This window comes from Phascolarctos cinereus, unplaced genomic scaffold (assembly GCF_003287225.1).
Source record: "Phascolarctos cinereus isolate Bilbo 61053 unplaced genomic scaffold, phaCin_HiC Scaffold_2;HRSCAF=192, whole genome shotgun sequence".
Classification (NCBI taxonomy): Eukaryota; Metazoa; Chordata; class Mammalia; order Diprotodontia; family Phascolarctidae; genus Phascolarctos; species Phascolarctos cinereus.
Genome location: NW_027555625.1, coordinates 310,318,089 through 310,341,711, shown reverse-complemented (window position 1 = coordinate 310,341,711; position 23,623 = coordinate 310,318,089).

Below are 23,623 nucleotides of genomic sequence, written 5' to 3'. Positions count from 1 at the left end.
CTATCCTAGTTTGGGACCAGGTCTCATAAATTGCCAATGGACATTATCACCTGACTAGCTCCAGTTAATTCCCTAATCCCTTTCTTCTGGCTACCTGGAGAAAGGCAGAGACTGGTATCCCACCTCCATATTTTACCATTCCAATATTCCCCCATCCCCCACCATACACAACATATTGCCCTTGTGCTCAGATTTGAGACTCTGGCCTAGAGGGTTACATACATTCATGTTAGGCTATCCTTGAGAAAGTCATTCCAGACATTGTGGAAATCGAATTCCTGAGGGCTAGAAGTGAGAAGTCTTGCATACTTATGTTGTCTTGCAGAATGATACTATGTTCTCACTCTGTAACAACCAGCAAACTACAATAACCCTGAGGTATGTATCACTGAGGTTTGATGCATGACAGGTGATTACTGGAGTTGTACAGTGAATTCACAAAGCTGTTCAGGGTATGAGACCTCTCCTCTATCCCAGGTAGCAAAGTATCTCATAAATCATCATCTTCATCTTTAGACTTTGAGCTACTCGAGGACAAGGACTATCTTTTGCCTTTCTTTGTATCCACAGTGCTTAGCACAGTGCCTTATGCATAGAGGGCACTTAATAAATTCTAGTTGATTAATTGATTGATCACCACCACCATCACTATCAATTCATATTTATTGAGTAACTACTATAATCAAGGTGCCAAATTTTGCTTATGTGCGGAAATATAAAACACGGGAGATACAAAGACAAGAATGGAAGACCCTAACCTCAATGAGTTTATAGTCTATATTCAAAATGAATGCAAGGTATTGGGGGAAGGGAGTGAAGGAGATGAGAATTAGGAGGATCAAGGCTTCCAAAAGTTTAGAATCTTATTGAAATTTGTTAAATTGAACAGAATCAATCCACAGGTATTAGTCACCAAGGTAGAGTATGTCAGTCAGCCAGCCAGTGATGATAGTATTCATAAATTATGTGTGTATAGAGATAAAAAAAAAACTAATCAACTTTGCTCCCCCAAAATTTTCTCTACCTTCTTCTAGAGTCACAGAATGGTGGATTCTGAGAGGAACTTTAGCTATCATCAAGTATAACTCCCTGATTTTATTGTTGGAGGACATGAAGCCCAGTCATGAAATGCTTTGCTCAAGGTCACATGGATAGTAAAAGACTCAAATCTGGGTCTCCCGAGTTCAATACCAAAGGTCTTTTCAGCACACTTCTCACTCTTCTGGAATTCAAGAAGGGTCTCCTAGTTTGACATCTTCAAAGGAATAGGATGATAAAAGATATTTCTTTTTTTTTTTTTTAAAGAAAATTAGTCTTCCTTCTCACCCCTCCTTTGGGTCTCTTTAATAAACTAAGCATTTGGTCATACCATGTTCCAATTCCATGTTTCTCCTGCAGAATATAAAGCCAAATAGTCCAGGTAGGCATTTTAGTGAATGAACTCTTTTAAATGGAAGATTATCTCCACTATCCCTGCTCTACAATTTTAGCCAACAGACTCAACCAATCTATACCTTTAATGGGAATGAGTTTCCCTCTCCTCCCTCTAGAGTTCAACTCTATCCTAAAGTTAACCACAGATAGACTTATGCCATGTCCCTTTGCTTCTCAGAAATAATACCCTTGGTATGTGGCAATATTTCCCTTCTGCCCATCCTCACTGCTGGCTCTGGAGACAGAATGAACAAGTTCAGTTCTTACTCTTGACCCCCTTTGCCACCAGACCACTGAAATGTAAGACTAAGAGACTCTTGTAAGATCTTCACTGCAGCCTCATTTATCAAGACATTCATTGTGTGTCCTCCTGGAGAGGAATGGAAGGGGTAAATGTATTCCTTTAAGAGGCCAGCTAATCCTACTTTAACAGTGAGTCTGAGGTTTTGTTCCCCTCACAACAGCTTTGGGCTCTCTGCAGGGCATTCACATGTTTCACTTAAACATATCGGATATATCAAATTAATTCTGTTAACAGGTTTATCCTCTAAGTATTTAACTAGGCCCCAATGCATATGCATTCACCAGTGTCAATGACTTCAAGCAATTTTAGAGATTGCTGGCTGGTGTTGTAATTATATTGAAAGGTGAGCCAGGCTCTGCCCCTACAGCATTCCACAATATTAAATAATCTACTAAATGGTTACAGACCTTTTAAAGGAGGGCATAGCCTTCTCTTCTTTCCCTCTCTGAATATCCTGGAATTTGCCTCCAAACCAATTGCATGACCCATGAGCTAGGATGCACTAAGCCCCCCATATGTAGGAACTTGCTGCTAAGAAGCATAGCTTCTTAACATTTTCAGAGCATTTAGGAGCCAAATACATCTAACACATGAATGTCCTTCAGCAGAACAAAACAACTTACATGTGTGGGTTTATTCCTACTATTAGATTCTCTCCTCCCAATAAGAGAATACACATGCTCCGAAAGTGAAGAAATAGATAGATGGAATCTTCATCTCATCTGCCCTCCAAAAGCTTCTCTGTAGTTAGCAGGCTGTGTATCTGCAGTCACAGGGAAATGTTGAGCCAATGCAGGGTGAACTCAATGTTGTCAAAGCCTTTCAAGATCTTTTTCTGGCTAGTCTCACTGCCTGAACCATATCGTAGTGCTAGAAGGGGATTATAAAGCTGTTTATGTTACAAAAGCATCTATGTTTTTCTTCTATAATGATAATTGCTTGAATTTCTATAATGCTTACAATTCAATTTAACAACTATCAAATATCTAAAATGGGGCTTTAAAATGAATGTGATCACTCAAGACATCAACCCAACCATCCACAGAGGAAAAACAAAGTGGATGAAGAAGACACAGTGCTCAGATTGTGACATGAAGTTGGACAGGAAACTCAGTGAGATCATTCATTAGTACAAGCATACGTCATTTTATTGCACTTCTCAGTTATTGTTGTTGTTGTTGTTGTTGTTGTTGTTTTTACAAATTGAAGGTTTGTGACAGCCCTGAATTGAGCACTATATTCCCCACAGCACATACTCATATTGTGTCCCTGTGTCACAATTTGGTAATTCTTTCAATATTTCAAACTTTCTTATTATTATTACATCTGTTATGGTCATCTGTGATCAGTGACCTTTGATGTAGCTATTGTAATTATTTAGGGGAACCACAAACAGCACCTATATCAAACAGCAAACTTAATTGATAAATGTTGTGTGTGTCCTGACTGCTCCACCAACTAGCTGTTTCCCCATCTCTCTCCCTCTCCTTAGGCCTCCCTGTCCCCTGAGACACAACAATATTGAAATTAGCCAATTAATAACACTACAACTTTTTATTTATACTTTATGATTGTTTACATACTTTTTATCTATGACCTAGCTATTAGTTAGGATTAAATTATTTAGTTTCAATTTTATTTTAATCTTTGCTTTAAAGGCTCTTTGTTAAATGTAATTTTTATTGCATCATGGTTGGCAAGAGATATGTTTAATATTTTAATTTTCTACATTTGTCTGTGAGGTTTTACGCCCTGATACATGGTCAATTTTTGTGAATGTGGCAATCACAGATGAGAAATGAGTATACCAATTTTGATTCTCATTCAGTATTTTCCAGAGATCTAGCATAGCTAACATTTCTATAATTCTATAGCAGTCCTTAACTTATTTCTTATTTATCTTCTGGTTTGATTTATCTATGTCTGAGAGGGATAAATTGAAGTTCACCACTATTGTAGTTTCACTGTCTATTTCTACCTGTAATACATTTAAGAATTTAGATGCCATGTGATTTGGTACATATATGTTTAGTATTGATATTAATTCATTGTCTATGGTAACTTTTAGCAAAATATACTTCACCTGTTTATCTCTTTTAATTAGATTTTTTTTAATTTTTGCTTTGTTTCAGATTATGGTTGTTACCCCTGACTTTTTTTTAAACTTCAATTGAAGCACAATCAATTCTATTACAGACCCTTATTTTAACTCTGTGTCCCTCTGTTTAAATTGTTTCTTGTAAATAACATATTGCTAGATTGTGTTTTGTAACTCCTTCTGTACTATATTTTTTCATTTTATGTATCAGTTCATTCCATTCACATTCACAGTTATGAGTGCTAACTGTGTATTTCCCCATTCTCTTATCATTCTCTTTTTTTCCCCTTGACCCCTCTTTAAAAATCTGTTTCTTTTCTAACTAATGCCTCCCTTAATTTACTCTCCTTTTTCTCCCCTTTTCCCTTAAATTCCTTTCCTGTTTCTTTGCTGAGTAAGATGTATTTCTGTAACCACTTGTGTGAACGTATAGTCTTCCTTCCCTTAGCCAGTTTAGATGAGAGTGGTTTAAATGTCATCTGCTCCCCTTCCCCCAACTGCTTCATGTGTAACCTTTTTGCATGCTCCATTTATGTGAGATAATCTACCCATTCTTCCTCTCCCTTCCCACTCTCCCATTCAAACAGAACAGAATCAATCCAGGCCCTCTGTCTAATTGGACTCCCTCTATCACCGCTACCGATGATAAAATTCTGAGAGTTATATGACTCATCTTTCCATATAAGAATGTAAACAGTTTAATCTTGTTTAGTCTTCTATCATTTTTCATTCAAGTTTACCTTTTTATTCTTCTCTTGACTCCTGTTTTTGTTATGTCAAATTTTCTACTCAGATCTGGTCTTTTTTCATCAAGAATGCTTGGAAATTCTCTATTTTAATGGTCCATCCTCCCCTCTCCCACCCCCGCTCGTAGGATTATTCTCAGTTTTGCTGAATTAGATGTTCTTGGTTATAAACCTAGATCCTTTGCCTTCTAGCATAAAATATTCCAAGCCCTCTGCCTCTTTATAGTCATGTCTGCTAAACCTTCTGTGATCCTGATTGTGACTCCTTGGTATTTCAATTCTTTCTTTCTAGGCACTTGTAGTAATTTTTTCCTTCACCTGAAATTTTGACTACTATATTCCTGAGAGTTTTCACTTTGAGTTTCTTTCACAAGGTGACCAGTGGATTCTTTCAATTTCTACTTCACCCTCTGTTTCTAAGATATCTGGATAGCTTTCTGTTATGATTTCTTGAAGTACTATGTATAGGCCTGTTTTGCTCATGGGTTTCAGGTAGCCCAGTGATTCTTAAATTATCTTTTCTCAAACTTTTTTTTCCAGGTCAGTTTTTCTACCTATGAAATATTTCACATTTTCTTCTATTTTTTCAGTCTTTTAACTTTGTTTTATTATTTCATGAAGTGTCCTGGAGTCATTAGTTTCCATTTGGCTGATTCTGATTTTCAAGGAGTTATTTTCTTCATTAAAGTTTTGTACCTATTTTTTCAAGCTATTATTTTTGTTGTGTCTTTTTCTCCTAGCACTTATCTCTTTTCTCACTCTTTTGTCTACTGCTCTCATTTTTAAAATCACTTTTAGCTCTTTTTGCTTTTGCTTTAACCCTTTTAAAAATTCTTGTTGGATTTGTGTTCAAACTGCATTTATCTTTGAAGCTTTGCTTCTGGATTTTTATTTCAAGTAATTTTCTCCTATCTGTGTGTCTTAATCTTCCCTATTACCATAGTAGCTCATTATGGTCAGGTTCTATTATGATTTGTTCATTCTTTCAGCCTACCTCTTAACTTTGGACTTAATTTTAGTGCTAGACTCTGAACACTTTAGGGAGTGAAGGGTGAAGGTGGGGTTGTTTGCCCTTGGCTTCTGTCCTCTTACATTCTTCTGATGTTTTCACAGGGATCCTGAAAGGTTTAGGTACTGCCAAAGTGTTGTTATCTGGGGTAAGACCAGTTTGCTGCCCTCCTGGTGTGAGTTCTGAATGTTCTCGACCCAGGTTTGGCTTGATTCTAATTGGGGGTTTCAGCAGATTTTTACTTGTCTTAGCCACTATTGGCCTGCTGGGAGACTCTGCAGGTTCAGAGCAACTAAATTTCTGTCTCCCCTTTGGTCTAGGACATTGCTCTCTGCTCCCAGGATCAGAGCCATACAACTACTGCTTGCTTCTGGGAACTTGGTCATCACTCACGATACACCTAGAGCCAACATTTCTGCTCACTTCTCTTTCCCTTGGATCTGTGACCCATATTTGGAAGCAGGTGACCACTCTGCTATAGGGTACCCTTTCCTACACCCAGTGCTTCACTCAGGTATCTCCTAGGATCTCTTTCTGGTTCCCTGGATTTGCCTTCTCCCAGTCCCTGGGGACTAGATTGCTCCCTACCACTGTAATTGTAACCACTCCTTTACTAGCATCTGTAGACTTCTTTACTTCCCTAAGCCTCCCTGGGCTAGAAAAATGACTTCCTGTGACTTCTTGACTTTCCTGGTCAGAATCCAATCTTTGCCAAAGAGGCTGGGGTTAGAGGAGTTAGACTATAAGACTTCCTCTCTCTCTCTCTCTCTCTCTCTCTCTCTCTGCCGTCTTGTCTCTGCCTCTGGAAAACACAGAGTATTGATGTAAGCAAGCTGTATCAGCACGTTACTAATAATGAACTGCGTTAAAAACAGTACAAAGGACCCTGGGCAGCACATATATGGAGCTCTAAGAGGTTAAGGGACCTGGCCAGGCTGATACAGCTCATACCCATCCTAGAGGGTACTTGAAGCCAAGTACTGCTAACTCTTAGATCAGTTCTCTTTTCACTACCCCAAAGAGGAGATGGGAATGCCTATTACCTCTGAAATAATTTACACATTGAAGTATTGAGTTTTTCACATTTCTTGAGAGCAGGGATAGTTTTGTCGTTCTTATTTCATATTCTCTATGCCTAGTATATTTACCAATTTACAAATGCTTGTTCATTGGCTAATTAATAAAAAAAGACTTAATTCTTCCCTTGATCTACTTCATTTTGCACAATCTCATATGGTTGTCACAAGAACTTTAGCAGATAAGAAACAAAATATTATTAGCCCTATTTTACTGAGGCTTAGAGAAGCGTAATGACTTCGCTCCAAGCACACTCAATTAGTAAATGGGTGGAGGAGGATTCAAACCCAAACCTTAGTGTATGGCCACCATACCCACACTATCTTTTTTTATCGTTGTACCATGGAATTTTCCTTTTAGATATGAGGTAGCCTAGCTCTCTTTGTATCATCCACAGACAGATCAAATGGAGGAGCAAGAAAGGAGAATGTTGTTTTGGGTTTTTTTTTTTTTTGATACAAACTCCCCACACATAGTCTGGAGATGAATTGAGTTTCCAAAGTGGTTGACTGAGATGAATAAAGAATAGCAAGGTCAGTTTGCCCAGCTGTAAGAAACATTCTGTGGTGGGCTGTCCAATGTGGAAATCTATTTGCAGCATTTTATGAGTAGTATTGCTTAGGGCCTGGTGGAATTCTTCCATGTATTCATGGCAGATGATCTTCAGATAGTTTTCAAATTCTAGGAAGCAGCTGTATGTTTTGCATAATTGCCTTTACACTATTCAGTCACAGATGTCATCAAATGTTTTTAAATTTGACACAGACCAAGCCGAGCTGCTATTGATCGGCTGCCTGATAAAAGGATCGCAGGTTTTGCCTCCATCATATTTCACTTTATCCCTCAAGTAATGTTGGTGACCTTGGTCACTGTGGCTTCTTAGCTTTCCTTGAACCTGTATTGATTGTGCAATTAAAATGTCTCTCAAGTCATCTCAGAACTCATGCCTGTATTAGACCCCAGCTGTCCAACCTGTGTCCTATATATCCAACTTCATTATCACTCCCCTACCTGGATCCTAAATGGCTAACTCTTTGGGATGGCCAACTATAGTATCTAAAATGGGGGATGAGTTCAGCAGGTTAAGGGTGGGACAGGCTGTGGTCAAAACCATTTCATGACATGAATGGTTGCCAATGAGTCTTGTCCCATATGCTTCCCTCACTTCCAGTAAAGCCATGTTCTGATTTTCAGTATTTTAGTGTTTAGAACACAGTCCAATTGGAACACTGAGCACACACATTCCACAATGGGCTTGCAATTTTCAAAAAAAAAAATACTAGTATTTGTACTGAATGTGATATTGACTCTGCAGGGGACCAAGAGTACTTGCACGAATGGCAGTTTTGGAGCTTTTGGAGTACACTTGGGACTGATTGATTAATTGGATGGATTAAGTACAACTATAATCAGAACCATCTAAAGGAAATGAAATTGGCAGTCAGTTTTGTTTTTTTTTTTTTCCCCAAGCAGGCTTATTAAGCAGAAGCATTATGGTAAGGAGAGTCTGGGTTCTAATCTCAGTTCTTCCACTTACTGGCTGTGTGATCTTTTACAACAGCAACAATTATTACAATCACTACTGTTATCACTTTTCTGATGCCTGTTGCTTTTGACTATCAGTCACTTATGGATCTGTCTCCACCATGACCACCACTACATACACCCATACACGCACACACACACACACACACACACACACACACACACACACACACACACACAGAGTAAGCCCTCTCTTCTAATAAAGAAAAATAGTTAAACAAAACCAACAAACACAGCCTGCATCTGATCATGTATGTATGACATTCTGTACCCAAAGCTCCCACACCTCTCCACCAAAAAGGAACTTCCTCATCTATTCTCTGGGACCAAGATTAGTTATTATAATCCCTCCATGTTATAATCACTAGATGTAACTATGTCTTTGAATTTTACTATCTTCCTCTATAAAATGCAGAGAAGTTGGACCAGACAGTCTCTAAAATTCCTTCCAGATCAAGCATTCTTGGATTCTCTTTACAAAAATTGGTATTGAGTACTATCACCAATCAGCACACCAGATAAGACGTAGCTTCACCACAAAAGCTAGGATTATGAATAGAAAGTCTGTAACAACTCCGAGTCATCAAAACAGAATGTCAAGTCCAATGTGACTTCAGGTACATTGGGGCAGAAGGCTCCCCAGCTGAGGTGGATAACTGCAAACATCTCACTGGCTGAAGGGTGCATCTGATGTTTCCAGAAGCCTGATTCTAACTGATTTCAAATCTGAACCTTTGTGAATTATAAGACCAATTTTCCAATCAATTCTGACTGAAATTAGGAACCTGGGTAGAGATTTAGAGGTTGGCAACAGGACCTTGCTGTATGATTGCCAGAGATAATTCCTGTTGCCACATTCTGGACCAAGTGCAGCTCCTAGTAATAAAACATCCTGGCGGAGCTGCAAAGTTCTGCAAAGCTAAGAGTAAGTGTAATCCAATCTGGATGCAAGGAAAGCATTCAAGCCAGTTTCCAAATCAGTAACAGGCAAGCAGGGCTTAATCCTTTGCCATCATGTCAAAAGCTGTTGCATTGGGGTTTTTAAGTACATTTCTCAAAAAGGGACTATCCATTTAGCATCATTTCAAAAATCTCCCTTTAATGTAAAAACAGGTAAACTGGAACTTTGGGATAGGAGTTAGTGAATTCAGAGGCTGAATTGACTAAGACCAATATTAAAGCTTATCTTTCAGCAGTTAACCTCAACACAGCTTCCCATCTCTATAGAACATTTCAGCTGTAAAAAGCAGTCATCTCAAATTGTCCAGCATTGGTGGGTGTATTGATCATTCTTTCCACAATGCTGGGGGTGGTGTCTGGTCAGAGAGATGAGGCTTACTGATGGGATACACCTTTGGATTGATGATACCAGACCTGAGTAATATTGGAGGTGTTTCTCCAAGAAAGCACACTCTGTGTCTTACCCAATGACCACAAGCTTCCATTTTGGCAGAGCTGACTCACACTCACTCAGCCATGATGGAGAAACTGAGTTATGGACCAATTATTCTCATAAAAAACATTTTTTAAATGAGTAAGGGGGAGGTGGCTTTGTTTTAGCTATTTTTTTTAATGGATTTGGACTTTCCAGTGACCTGACTAAACCAGATGTTGCTTAGTAGTGAAGGAGGTATTATTGATCATACTCATCAATTTAGGTATTGCATGCATCTGTACCTCTAAAAAGCTGATTCTGAATAGGAACATAAATGCTAGTTCAAATCAATGGCCTATCCGGGGCCATCTTCAATATCCTGGGACCCTTCTTCTTTAGACGAGTCCTTATGGAACAATGGATTGGTGATTTCACTTATAAATTTTGTTTCCTTGGAAGAAATTGTTATCTGGGCTGAGAGACTTGAACACCTTCAGGGCAGTTGGATATTCTCTTCCTGTTTCTTGACTTACCTTAGGCTTCACATATCTCTGACTTATGTCTACTGTACTATTTAAGTCAATTAGTAAGCATTTATTAAATACTTACTGCATATTGGTAACTATGCTTGCTCCATTTTTCTGTTTTTTTTTTTGTGGGTAGGAACTGTCTTTCTTTTTGTTTGTATTTGTGTCTCCAATGTTTAGCATAGTACTTGGTATATACTAAGTACTTAAAAAGCATTTCATGACTATCTGACTGCTGGCCATTAATCATTCTCCTTGATCAAGGAGATTGAAACAAAATGAGACTAGAATTGTTTTTCTTTGGCTCAATTGTCTCTTAATATCACACTATTTGTCCCAAGCAGTGAGCTAAACCCTTCTTTTTTTTTCTTTTTGCCCCAAACTTAAAAAACAAAGACTTTTTTTTTCTCCTTAGCCATGTTTTAGCAAACAGCTTCTTTGAGAATTCAGATTTCTTATGGGCACATATCATTCTTTTGTCCTCATCCTTACCCATGTAACATTTTTATCTTTAACATGTGGTGTCTCCACACCCACAAACACTAAATAATTAGAGAAGAAGCATCTTACTAGCCTTCCCTTTTATCTCTTAGCTAGTTTATAGCCAAAGCACTTTAAAAGTTAAACTGGTGCATCCTTCATAGAGGTGTAGGATTTTGTAGCACAGTGAACCTTAGAGATGGTACATCCCATCATCGCAGATGAGAAAACAGAGGCAGCAAAAGGTAAAGCCATTTTACTTCTGGTTTGCATGGGAGCAGAAGAAGAAAGAAGGAAATCATGAAGGTGGTTTGGTGGGGGTTTCAACTCTTTAAATAGATCAGAAGTTGAATTTGTGGAGGAAAGATTCAGGAGAAACTGAGAAAGAAATAGAAAGGAAATAATGTCTAGGTTCGGATTCTACTTCTAGAGGGACACAGGAACCAGATCAAGTACAAAATAATTAGGGTATACCATGATTAAAGGGAATTAAGGAAGGCATGGAACTGGAACTCACAGACATTATCTTGTCCAATATCCTTGCATTATAAAGGAAGAAATTGAAGCCCAGAAAGAAGGGATTTAACCAAATTTCAAATAGTAAATATCAGAGACTGATTTTGAATCCAGTCATAGGCCCATAGGATTTGGAGATAGAAATGCCTTAGAGATTATCTAATGCAACCCTTCCTCCTTCCCCACAATATTTATAGATAAAATAATGAAAGCCTAGTAAAAGAAAGAGACTTACTTGCCAGTTACCAGCTTACTTGCCACTTTGCCAGCCACTGATTGCAGAACTCAGGGTAGAGAGCCTCATTCTTGGGTCCTCTCTAGGCTTCTGAGATGGTCTCTCCTCAACCCTGAATGTTCTTCTCCAGAGGTCCAACTCAAACCAGATGGACAACCTGGGACAAAAGCAATGGATGGGAACTGGCTTTTAAATAGCCAAAAGGGGGTTCAGACTTTGAGTCTCTAACTCCAAAGCTAGTACTTTCCAATAGCAGCCCTTTCCCTCATCACTATTCATCTGCAGATCATTATTATGTCATTAATCCATAATCAGGGATATCAATAGAGGAGGAGGGAGAGAAGCAAATCCACTTCTACCATTCTAAAGAGAATAGAATAACAGGAATAGAATTGAAGTTAAGCATGAAAATAACAAAACATCATAAAACCAAGGCTTTTCTTTTCATCAAAAAATCACTGAAGTGGCACGAAAAGAGCAATGGATTTGAATCAAAGGATCGTAGGTCTAAAGATAGGAGTTCAACCCCCTCGTTTTAGAGATGAAGAAACTGAGGCCTTGGGAGATTAATTGGCATGAATATCCAAGGTCACTTAGGTAGTGAGCATCCAAACTGGAATGTAGGGAGTGTTCAAGGAGGACTAGCACCTGTGATATGAGAGCTTGCTGAGACCTTTTCAGGGCAGCTCATCTATCTTTGGTGTCTACCTGGCACTCACCTCTCACCTGTGACTCCATGATGCTGTAGCACGTGCAGCAGCCAAAACCTGGTAAAACCATCTCAGCAGACAGGCTGAACTAGGCTGAGGGTAACCAACGGACCTCAAACCTGTGAGGGTTTGGGGGTATCTACCCCCAGCATGTGAAGACTTTCACCAATAGAATGTGCAGATGAGAACAATTTTTTCCAATGGCCATAAAGGTGGCCGATGTAGCCACTGTGGAGCACTTAGAAGATGCTGAGGTGACCCACTTATTCCCTACCCTCAGTATTATGAACTGTGTGGGTGACCCATAACTTTTAAAATAATACAGGTACAGGGAAGCCCCTTCAAGGAAGGATCGGAGGATCATAGATTTAAAGCTAAATGGGACATTAGAAACCATCCACTCCAGTAGCTCACTCTATTGATAAGGGCATAGCACGGGCTGGTTAAGTGACTTGCCCAAGGTCATAAACCTAGTACTTGTCTGAGGGGGAATTTGAATCTAGTTCTTCCAAACTGTAAGTCCAAAACTCTCTCTACTACACAGTACTGCCTATCTTAGACTGAAGAGGCCTCCAGCATACCCTGAAAGGTCCTTGCTTGGGTGTGTCTTCTGGCTCATAGCCATTGTCTTTGTCCCCTCTGGGGCATGGCCTTCGTGCCTGGGACTCCAAGCAGATGCCTCAGTGGGATGTTCCCCCATACCATGCCAGCACATTTATGCTTACTTGCTTCCTTCAATGCAGGGGGAAAGAGCTGAGCTCTGTATATGATATAGAAAAACCACAACAAGGAAATCCTTGGAACTATAAAATCAAATTAAATCAGAGGTTCTGGCTTGGGATTTAAACAACTAAACCGCCTTAATTTTTCTCTAGAAGCTGGAAGACAGAGCCAGTTCCCATCCTGTACTTTCTTTCCTGGTCACAGAATTGTTTTTGCCCCAGGTTGTCCATCTGGTTTGAGTTGGACCTCTGAAGAAGAACATTCAGGTTTGAGGAGAGACTATCTCAGAAGCTTGGAGAGGACCCGAGTATGTGGCTCTCTGCCCTGAGCTATGCAATCAGTGGCTGGTAAATCTTACACACTAATGGTTCTTAACTTCCCCCCCCCACCCCCGCCTTCCCATCATCCCTCCTTTGTAAAACAGTATAGCTTATCGGGGAGAGAGAACAGAATGATGAGACATAACCCCATGGCTTATGTCTTCTTCCAAGACAGGAACCAGATCTTTTCATTTTGTTGTGTGTTTTGGCATTAGGGAAGAGGGGTTTAGTAAAAAAAAAAAAAAGTAGGAAAAAGCAAGATCACCCAAAGAAAATGAAATGCAAATGTACCATCTATAGCACAACAGAAATACCAACAGCTCTGGGGTCAGAAGACCTCAGTTCAAATCTCACCCCTGTTGCTTGCTCCTTGTGTGACATCCCCAAGCCTCAATTTCCTCATCTGTAAAATGATTGGGTTAGGCTAGATGACCTCTATGGTCCTTTCTTCATCTAGATTTATGATTCTGTGAAAAGCATGGTGTAATAATGATAATAATTACCATTACGTTAGTGCTTTAAAATATTCTTTTTGGGGGCAATCAAGTTTATTTGACTTGACCAGGATCATATAGCTACTAATTATCTGAGGCCAGATTTGAACTCAGGTCCTCCTAACTCCAGGGCCAGTGTTCTATTCACTGTGCCACCTTGCTGCCCCTAGTATTTTATATTTTAAAAGTACCTTTCTCATAACAACCCTATGAAATAGGTAGTAGAAGGATTGTCTCCATTTTGCAGATTAGAAAATTGAAGCTCAAGAAGGTAAATTGACTTACTTAGAGTCAAACAACTGATAATTGTCTTAGGATTCAAACTCAGGTTTTCTTGACTCTAGGTCTATACTTTCCACCCTGTCTTTCAGAATATAGATAGATAAGATAGATAGATAGAGAGAGAGAGAGAGAGAGAGAGAGAGAGAGAGAGAGAGAGAGAGATACATAGATAGATATAGATATATTTAGAGATAGAGCAAGGAACCCAATGGATATCAAATGGATTGTGGACCTCTGACTTTGACTTGTCTCTTCTTACTAAATTCCACCCTCCTGGGTTTCGAGGAAAAGATCATTTTAACAATTGTGCTATTTTAGCCACAACTCATTCCTCTGATATTACCTTTCTGTTCCCCAATTCCGTAGTCTATTTTCACCACTTATATCCACAGGTAAGAAGAGGGTACTGGTGAAGATTTTCCATTGGCACGATAAAAGTCTAGTCAAGGTCACTGGTAAATTTCTCAACAATCAGGGGCTTTAAAGTCCTTCTGGTCTTTCCTAAAACAAAAAAAAGAAATTCTGACATAGTAAGCTATGTAGATCGACAACTTCTGAGTCTTAAGACATTCTAAAGCCTGAACTGACTTTAAGTTGCAATTCCCAGCTCATTCACAGAAAGCAAAGGAGGTAGGAGGAGGTGGGGTTAAGCGGGGGAGTAAGCACTAGGGAGAGGGAATGAAATGATCTGAAAACTCTTGCCTCAAGGTCTGGTGCAAAAGATTTTCTGAAGTATGGAGTAAAAACAGTTTCAATCTATGTAAATATCAGGAAATTAAATTCCATATGTTCCTTGCCAGATGCTTCCAGCTGTTGCAGCTGTGCATGAACAGTAAGTAGACAGTTTGGATTTGTCAGGCAAAAAGAAGTGTCTTTCTTTGCAAAGGGGGAGACCGTGGTTGCCAATCGGAGGTCAAAGAGTAATGTGTATGAGAGACTTAATGCCAGCAATCTGACAGGACAAACCACTGGACAGTTGTAAGTTCCATATGAAGCTTAGAGCTGGGAGATGAGGTTGAGGGTGTCATGGTCCCTGGGGCCTAGGATCGACTTTAAAATATGTTGTGTATTACAAATTTTATTGGAAAAGCATGAGTATGGAAAAAATTCACACTTGTAATTGGAGCACAGAGGGTCATCATAAGAAAACTAAACCTTGTCACATCATCAAAATGAGGAGGGGGAAAAACACAACATTGTAATTTGTAGAAGGCAAAGATACATCAAAATATGATGGCTGGTAACCATTCAGCAGGTGCCCCACGTGTGCCAGACAGGTTAGGTCTTCCTTACTCTTTTTTGTCACTATTAAATTTGTTGGAATACTCATCAAATCTTTGTATGACACAAAGCTGGGTGGCATATTTAATAGGAGAGATTATTGACTTAAACGTCAAAATGATCTCAACACAGTTGAACAATGGAGGTAAAACCACCAACATGGCTCTTAAAAGAGTTGAAGGTAGAGCCCTACATTTAGGTTCAAAAATCCAGTTGCCCAAGTACAGAATGGAGGAAACCTAGCTAGGCAATAACAGTTAATGTGAAGAAAAAAATATATATGGATGGTGTTGTAAACCTCAAGCTTAAAAGAAGCTGACAGTAGGATTTGGGGACTAAAAGCTAATACAAGTGTAGACTGTATGAAAAAAATATACAGTGTCCAAATCAAATCAAAGAAGTTGACTGTTCCATTGTTCTCAAGATGTAGACCTGAAAAGTACTTTAGTGGCCGCTGAATATAATCTTCTCATTTTACCAATAAGGAAACTGAGGCAGAAAGTAGGTAAGTGATTTTTCTAGTGTTACATAGCTAGTGATTGTCTGAAGCAAGATTAGAATCCAGATCTTCCTCACTCTAAGTTGAAGGTCCTATACACTATGCCATGCTGGATGGAGTGATATCTGGATCTCATTCCCACGTTTTAAGAAGGATGTTGACCAACTACAGAAAGTCTAGAGGAAGGTCAATAGGTTGATGAGGGGATCTGGAAGAAAAGTAAAATGAAGAACAAGCAAACAATCTGCAAAATCATCTAGAAAAGTAAAGACTAAAGGAGGACACAGAAGTTGTCTTCAAATATTTGAATGTCAGCTATATTTAAGAGAGACATAACTACAAAAATCATAACCAGTACAAATAGGGAGCTGATTTATAAATAATTTACCCATTTACAAATGGTTAGATGATCCCACCTTTAAATTCCAAGATTCTACAAGATAACCAGGAGGCAGATTTTTGCTCAATTTTGCGAAAGAATTTTCTACTAATTATAACTATTCAATTATGTGCCACTCTATTTTATGGCACAATGCACTTTCCTTCTCTGCAGGTATCCCAAGAAGAGAGTGAAAGACCACTTCTGAGGAAGGCTGTAGTGGGAATTTCTGTACCAGCTATGGGGTTAACTATATGATCCCATGGTCACCTCTGAGAATTGGTGATTCTCCAAATATGCAAACACCTAGCTTTTTTGAGTGATATACATGTGAGTTACTGAACAATGACAAACCTCTTCTATCTAGAATACAGAAAACATTTTATGGTAAAAGCATTGACTATAATAACAGGTTCCATTTCTATAAGTCCATTCCTTGAAAAGATTCAAAGATTTCACAGGCATTAGCTCAGAACACTCTTGACAAGAGTCTGTTTTGATCTCATCATTTGGTCTTGTTATCCTGGTTTAAACCTGGAAGGGACCTTAGAGATCATTTAGGTCCAGAGATGTCATGCACAGGCCTTCAGGCCAGAGCAGCTTGAATCAGATTAAAATGTAATTGGGAAATATTTAACAAAATAAATAAAAATACAATAAAGCATAAGTAACATTAATTTGTGGTTTTCTAAGTTAATTTGTACCTCACAGGGATACTTACACATGATTTGGTGGCCCTTTTCTATTTGAGTTTGACACCACTGCTCTAGTCCAACTAACTGGTTTTTACTAATAAGGAATGTGAGATCCAGAGAGTGTCACTACCAAGAGCAATAAAGTAGTAAATAGAAAAGCTGGATTAAAACCCTAGGTCTTTTACTCTAGCTCAAGTGCTCTGTGAACTACATCATGATCTTCTCTCCCTACTTAATTGTTCCTAGGTGCTTTGTCTGGACCTCTCCTTGCCCCTATCACATTTTCTTTCTTATTAAGAATCTTGTGAAATAGTCACATTATTTGACTTTTTATTGTATATTTCCATTTGGCTGGAACCAATTAACAAATTTTACATATAATTATATCTTTGAATAATTGGACCACTTCACAATATTCATTTTTTTGAACTTATTGAGACCTAGCTGAATACATCTTTGTATACATGTCACAGCCTTTCTAATCGATTGTCAGCTCCTCGAGAGTAGGCACTGTGTATCCCCTTTGTGATCCCTGTACTGAGCCCAGCACTAAGCATAGCATAGTATTTATTCCTTTACTCAATAATATACAAGAAGTCTACAATACAAGTCCATTGACTTAAATTGGAGAGCTAGAAAGGTAATATCTCCTGACCAAAGATTACAGAGCAAGTTAGTAGCTGAAGAAAAGACACAGTGTTGGCCTCCTGGCTAAGAGATCAAATGTCTTGCCTTCCTCGGTGTTTACAAGGAAGTCCCTTCTGGTTCTGAATTTAACTTTTACAAATCTATGTCCCAGGGCAGCCCAAATGGCACAGTGAATAGAGCCCTAGAGTCAGGACCTGAGTTCAAATTTGACCTCTAAAATTTACTAGCTTTGTGACTGTGGGCAAGTCACTTAATACTGATTGCCTAAAAAAAAAAAGGCAGGGGGAGCATAGGGGAGGTGTAACGGCAATAGTTGATTGTGTTCCCTGAGAAGTGTTTAGCTTGATCACTGATCCTTGCTTTAGAAAGGAAAACAACTGTCCAACTTCAACGCATCACTCCCCAGGTCAGCAAGTATTGAAATAGTGCTTTGAAGAGAAAATGAAAATAAATCCAAGCCCAGTGAAATCAGCACGAAGCCCAGAATTAGCGATGCCTTACTTGCTGACATTTAGCATTTTTATTTCCGTACACCTTTTCCATAAACTACTTTACTCTTTTTATTCATCCATGTCACACCCACTAACCATAGTATTCTCCAATACCTTGTCCTGGATCCTATTTTCTTTTCACTCTAGATCTTTCATATGGTGATCTCCTAAGCTCCTGTGGTTCCACTATTATCTCTAGGTAGATGACTCTAAGATCTATATATTCAGCCCTAGTCTTTTCTGTGCTGCCTTCCCACGTCACCAATTGTCTGTTCAACATTTCGAAATATATGTCATCTATCACTTCAAACTCAGCATGTCCAAAGTAAAATTCATTACCTTTCCCCAAAAACTCTCCATTGTTCCAAACTTTTCTATTAGCATTGAGGGAACCTTCTGGTCACCCAGGCTCACAAATGTTATCATTATACTCACTCTTACTCACCTCATATATCTAATCAATTGCCAGATCACATAATTGCTCTCTTGCATTCCTCACCTAGTTCCCTTCTATTCATATAGTCATCTCCCTACCTCAGACTCTCATGGCTTTCTAATTGGACTTCCTTCTTCTTGTATGTCCTCAATATAATCCATCTTCCACAGAGCTGCAAATAATTTTCCTAAAGCACAAGTCTGAACATGTCAGCCCACCCTTCCTTACCCAATAAACTCCAATAGCTTCCTGTTACTTTTAGGAGCCAACATAAATTAAAATGTTTGGCATTTAAAGCTCTTCCTAACCTAGCTTTTTCCTGCCTTTCCAAGTCTTCTAACAAATTAGTCCCCTATATGAACTCTATGGGCAGGTGGTGCAGCAGATAAAGCACTGGGCCTAGAGTTAGAAAAACTCTTCTTCTTGAGTTCAAATACGGCTTCAGACACTTACTAGCTGTGTGACCCTGGGCAAGTCATTTAATGCTGTTTGCCTCAGTTCCTTATCTGTAAAATGAACTGGAGAAGGAAATGGCAAACCGTTCCAGTATCTTGCCAAGAAAACCCCCAAAAGTCAGACACTGCTGAAAATAAATGAGCAACAAAATGAACTCTACAATTCAGACACATTGACCCTCTTGCTGTTCTGAATACACAGTGGTCTATCTCTTACTTTCTTGACTTTGCATCGACTGTTCCCCCATATCTGGTATTCTAGCTCTTAGAATTCTTACATCCTTTAAGACTCACCTTAGGTGTCATTTCCTTGTAGACATTCTTCCTTGGTCCCCTTAATGACTTCTCCTGTAAGTCTACCTTCTAAATATTTTGCATTTATCTGAAATATACTGATTTATGTAGATGTCATATTCTCGATTAGAATGTAAGCTTCTTCATGGCCAATATGAAAATTTGTTTTGCTTGACTATGCATATTTGTTACAGATGTTTTAGTTTGTTTGTTTTCTTGGGGAATGAGGAGAGTAATAGGGAGGGGAAAAATGCCAGATTTTTTTTTTAAGAACATGAGCCCATTGAGAGCAATGGCAATTTTGTTTGTTTTATTTTGTTTGTATCCCAAGGTCTTAGCATGGTGTCTGGAAATTGGGTAAGAGACAGAGGGAAATAAAAGTAAGAAAGAGAAAAAAATGCCTAATAATTTAAAAGAAATGTAAGATCCTTGAAGGCAAGGATTGTTTGGGGCTTTGTTCTGAATCCCAAGAGTTTAGTGCAGTGCGTGGCAATTGCAAACACCTCACATCCTTTTAGATTGATTGATTGATTGATTGATTGATTAAGCACTGCTCTGATGGCCCCATTCTGACTTCTAGTCAGGAAATCTTCAGTCAGATGAGGCTAGATCCCACAGGAAAACAAAGCAAAGCAAAACTCAGGAACCATAGCCTAGCCCACACTGACCAGTGTGGGTGACTCCTGCCATGTCTGGCCTTGTTTTCTCATCACTTTTTTTTTCCCCTTGCTATGACACCAACCAAATAGCCTCTCTCTAAAAGACAGTCTCTGTGGGCTTTCCTGACATCGCTACAGACATTTGGTAAACAAGAGGAGGATATGTGGCCCTAAAGTCAAGAACCTTGGCGGGAGGAGTTACTCAGCATTTACTGTCTGCAAAGGTGAGAGTCACTGTGGAAAAATCCAACAGCCATATTGTTCTAACCTTTATTTAAATATAGTGCCTGTGACCCATGTTTCCAGGGAATTGAAAATAGTGGTTTTTGCTGACCACATCATCTAAGCTCTAAAGTATCTCATACTTGTACAATGTTTTAGAAGATCAGCACCAGGAGAGGTAGGAAGAAATTATTAAAAAGGAGTATGGTAATATTTGAAAAAAAGAGTCAACATGTGCAGGAGTGAGTGTGTATGTGTTTGTGTGTGTGTGTATTTCATGCCCTTGCTGCAATGTATACACACATATGTGAATGCATGTGTGAGTGTGTGTGTGTGTGTGTGTGTGTGTGTGTGTGTGTGTGTGTGTGTGAGTGTGTATATGACCTTATTATTCTCAGGAGAAACATCAAATATCTGAAGCTTGCCAAGGTGTATGGTTTCCTTTATATTACACTGTTGTGCTGGGAAATTTTTCTTCCTCCTTTCTTTGATCCCTAACTCACCGCCCTAACCACTGCCTTCCTAGACATGAGATACTTGTCTCAAATTTTCTAGTAATAACTGCCATTCTCAATTTCATTCCCATCAGTGACTTCATAATAGCAAGTCAGTTAATTAGTCACCAAAAATTTAAGTACTTACTAGTTACAGTTGCTATGCTAAGCACTGGGGATACAATAGGAATGCTCATTGACCAGTTGTATCTCTGTAAGACCAAAAGTTGATTAATGATAGGTCCAAAAACAAGCGGATAAAATGCACTTTCCAACCTCAGTTGCAGAGGTAGGGGACTAGAGCAGTAGAATATTGCCTATACTGTCAAACTACATTGTTATATTGCTTGATTTTGTTGAACTTTTCCTCCCCCCACCTTTTTTTCTATTTGTTGTTATGAGGAATGATTTCTCTGAGGAAAGTAAGACAGCAAGATATATCTGGAAATGAAGATAATGAAAAAAAAAGATAATCAATACAATTAGAAAAAAGTAAATTTAAAAAAGAAAGCAGCTTGGTCAATTTTCTGGCTAAGGAACATTAAAAAGTATATTTTCTTAGTGAAAATGTTCTCTAAGGCCTGGAGGAAAATCATTATTCTAAGTGAGGTTCTTCCTAAGATCTCATGAAGCTTTGCCTACACTGGCCATATGTAGAGCTTTGGAAAAAAAAAGTCATCTTTTATTCACACCAGACCATGAGTGATATGCAAGCCCTTCACCCTCCTGATTTTATCCTTGAGATTTTTTACGATGCATGTTCCATATTTCCTTTCTTTTCTTTCTCTGACATGTTCCTACTGTTTTTTTTTCTTTCCTGATTCTCCTTTGCTCCCTTTTGTTTAACGATAGGTTGCTGAATGCTTTTGTTTTCTATACTCATTTTTACTGAGTCACTGATGTGAGGACTGTATAGTTCTTCACCTTTTGGATAAGTATATCTGTCGTTACTCATATCCATTTTGCATGTTCTCATTGTTATTTGTACTTCATTCTCATAGAGTACCATGACATTAAGGAGATGATGCCCTGATATGCAAGTAAATTGGAATTAAGTGAGGCAGGGCTGTGCAAAGACATCAGCCTCACTTTCTCCTCCAGAGTGATCTGGGTCCAATGGTGAGATACAGATCAGAATGACTGGAGATGGCCCTGGAAGCAGTGGGAGACCTTTTTAAACTAAGGTCTTTTAACAGGTCTCAGTTTGACTGAGGCAAAGCCCATTCAGTGATGAAGGCCAGGTAAGAAATGAGGCCGAGAATGGTCTCTTTACCTAGTGCAAAAAAAAAAAAAAAGAAAAAAGAAAATCAATCTGTGAGTGAAAGATCCTTAGGGTGCCAAAATAGAAACAATTGCTATGTACATTCACTCAGAGTCAATCAGGGCCTAAAAAATGACTAAATAGGGCTTATCCTGGGACCTATTGTTGGCCAATCAATGAGAAATGTAGAGTTAGCTTGTTAGGATGGCAAAATTCTGAACTTTCATTCTGCCCTTAAGTCAGGAATATATGTGTAGTCAACACCTGGGACTTCATTTGTTCTTAGATACCTTTGAATTTTAAGAGTATAATAAGAAATTGCAGAGATCAAATTAGCTTTAATTGAAAGCATGGAAGCAACCCTTTATTAAGTTCCTACTATGTACCAGGAACTTTACCAAGAGCTTTGCAAATATTATTTCATTTAATCCTCCAACAACTCTAGGAGATAGATGCTATTATTAATGCCATTTTATAGGTGAGGAAACTGAGGCAAACAGAGGTTAAGTGACTTGCCCAGGATCACACAGTGAGTATTTGAGGCCAGATGTGAACTCATATCTTTCTGACTGCAGGCACAATACTCTGTATACTACTCCCATGTCTCTTGAACCTTACATAGAATCTTACAGCTAAAAGGAACCTGATAATATAGATCTTTGAAGGCACAAAATTTTAGGGCTGACAGAGAAATTAAAATATAGTAGAATATACAATCATAGAAGGTTAAATAAACAAATTACTTTAGGCCCACACCTTAATTTTACAGATGAGAAAACTGAGATCTGGAGAGGAGATGTCAACTGCCCACAGTTATACAGCTAGTCAGTGCCAGGTTTGGGAGTAACACCAGTGTCACATGTCTCTTAGTCCTTTGTTAAATGTGCACCTACCAAAGGTATGTCAGATTATTTCCACACCTCAATGATCTTTCACCAGTGAAGTGGATGGATCTTACATGAATTGTTTTATTTAATAGCTCTAACCATAGGTAGAATAAGATGGTCAAGGAATTTGAAATTCATAGCAATTACTTTAGACCCACTTGAAATACACCTTTAAGACTATGCCTTCATTGAAAGGCTACTAGGTGGTGCTGTGGAGAGAACACTAGTCCTGGAGTTAGTTAGAAGGACTTGAATTCAAATCTGATATCAGACACTTAGCAAGTATATAATCCTGGGCAAGTAACTTAATCTCTGTCTTCCTTACTTACTCCAACTTTAAAATGGGGGTAATAGTGGCACTTACTTCTCGGGGATTCTGAGGATGAAATGAGTTAATATTTGTAAAAGCATTTGGCACGTAGTAGGTGCTTAAATAAATATGTATTCCTTCCTCCCACTTCTGGGAATATAGGTGGTTATCTCTTGTTTATAGACAAAAATACCTTTAATCATGTGTTTGGAGTAATGACATAAAGTACACCATGTGGAATTGTTAAAATTTTCCTGCCTTCAGCTTGTATATTGCTTTGAGAGCTATGATGAACAGAAACCAATGGACCTTGGGAGTTTATGCAATAAATCTTTATATAGCTTAATTTAATTCTACTCTTTAGAAGAGAAAAAATCTTTTTTTTTTCACTTGTCATAAGAATTAACTTTAGAAGCCAGAACTCTAACCTTTGGGTACTGATTTCAAAAGCTCATCACTCAATTTATTTTTTCAAAATATTTATATTCAGTGATTGAAATATTTCCTCCTTAGCCCCTGGATGTATTTAAAAGAATTTATGGGGGCAAGGAAGGAAAAGGATAATTTTACAACATAATAATAATAATAAGCAGCTAGTATTTATTTAGAACTTTAATCTTTGCAAAATGTTTTACTTGTTATCTCATTTGATTCTTACAACAACCCTGTGACATGGATATTTTTATTATTCCCATATTAGTGATCAAGAAACCATGTCTCAGAGACATTGCTTTGTT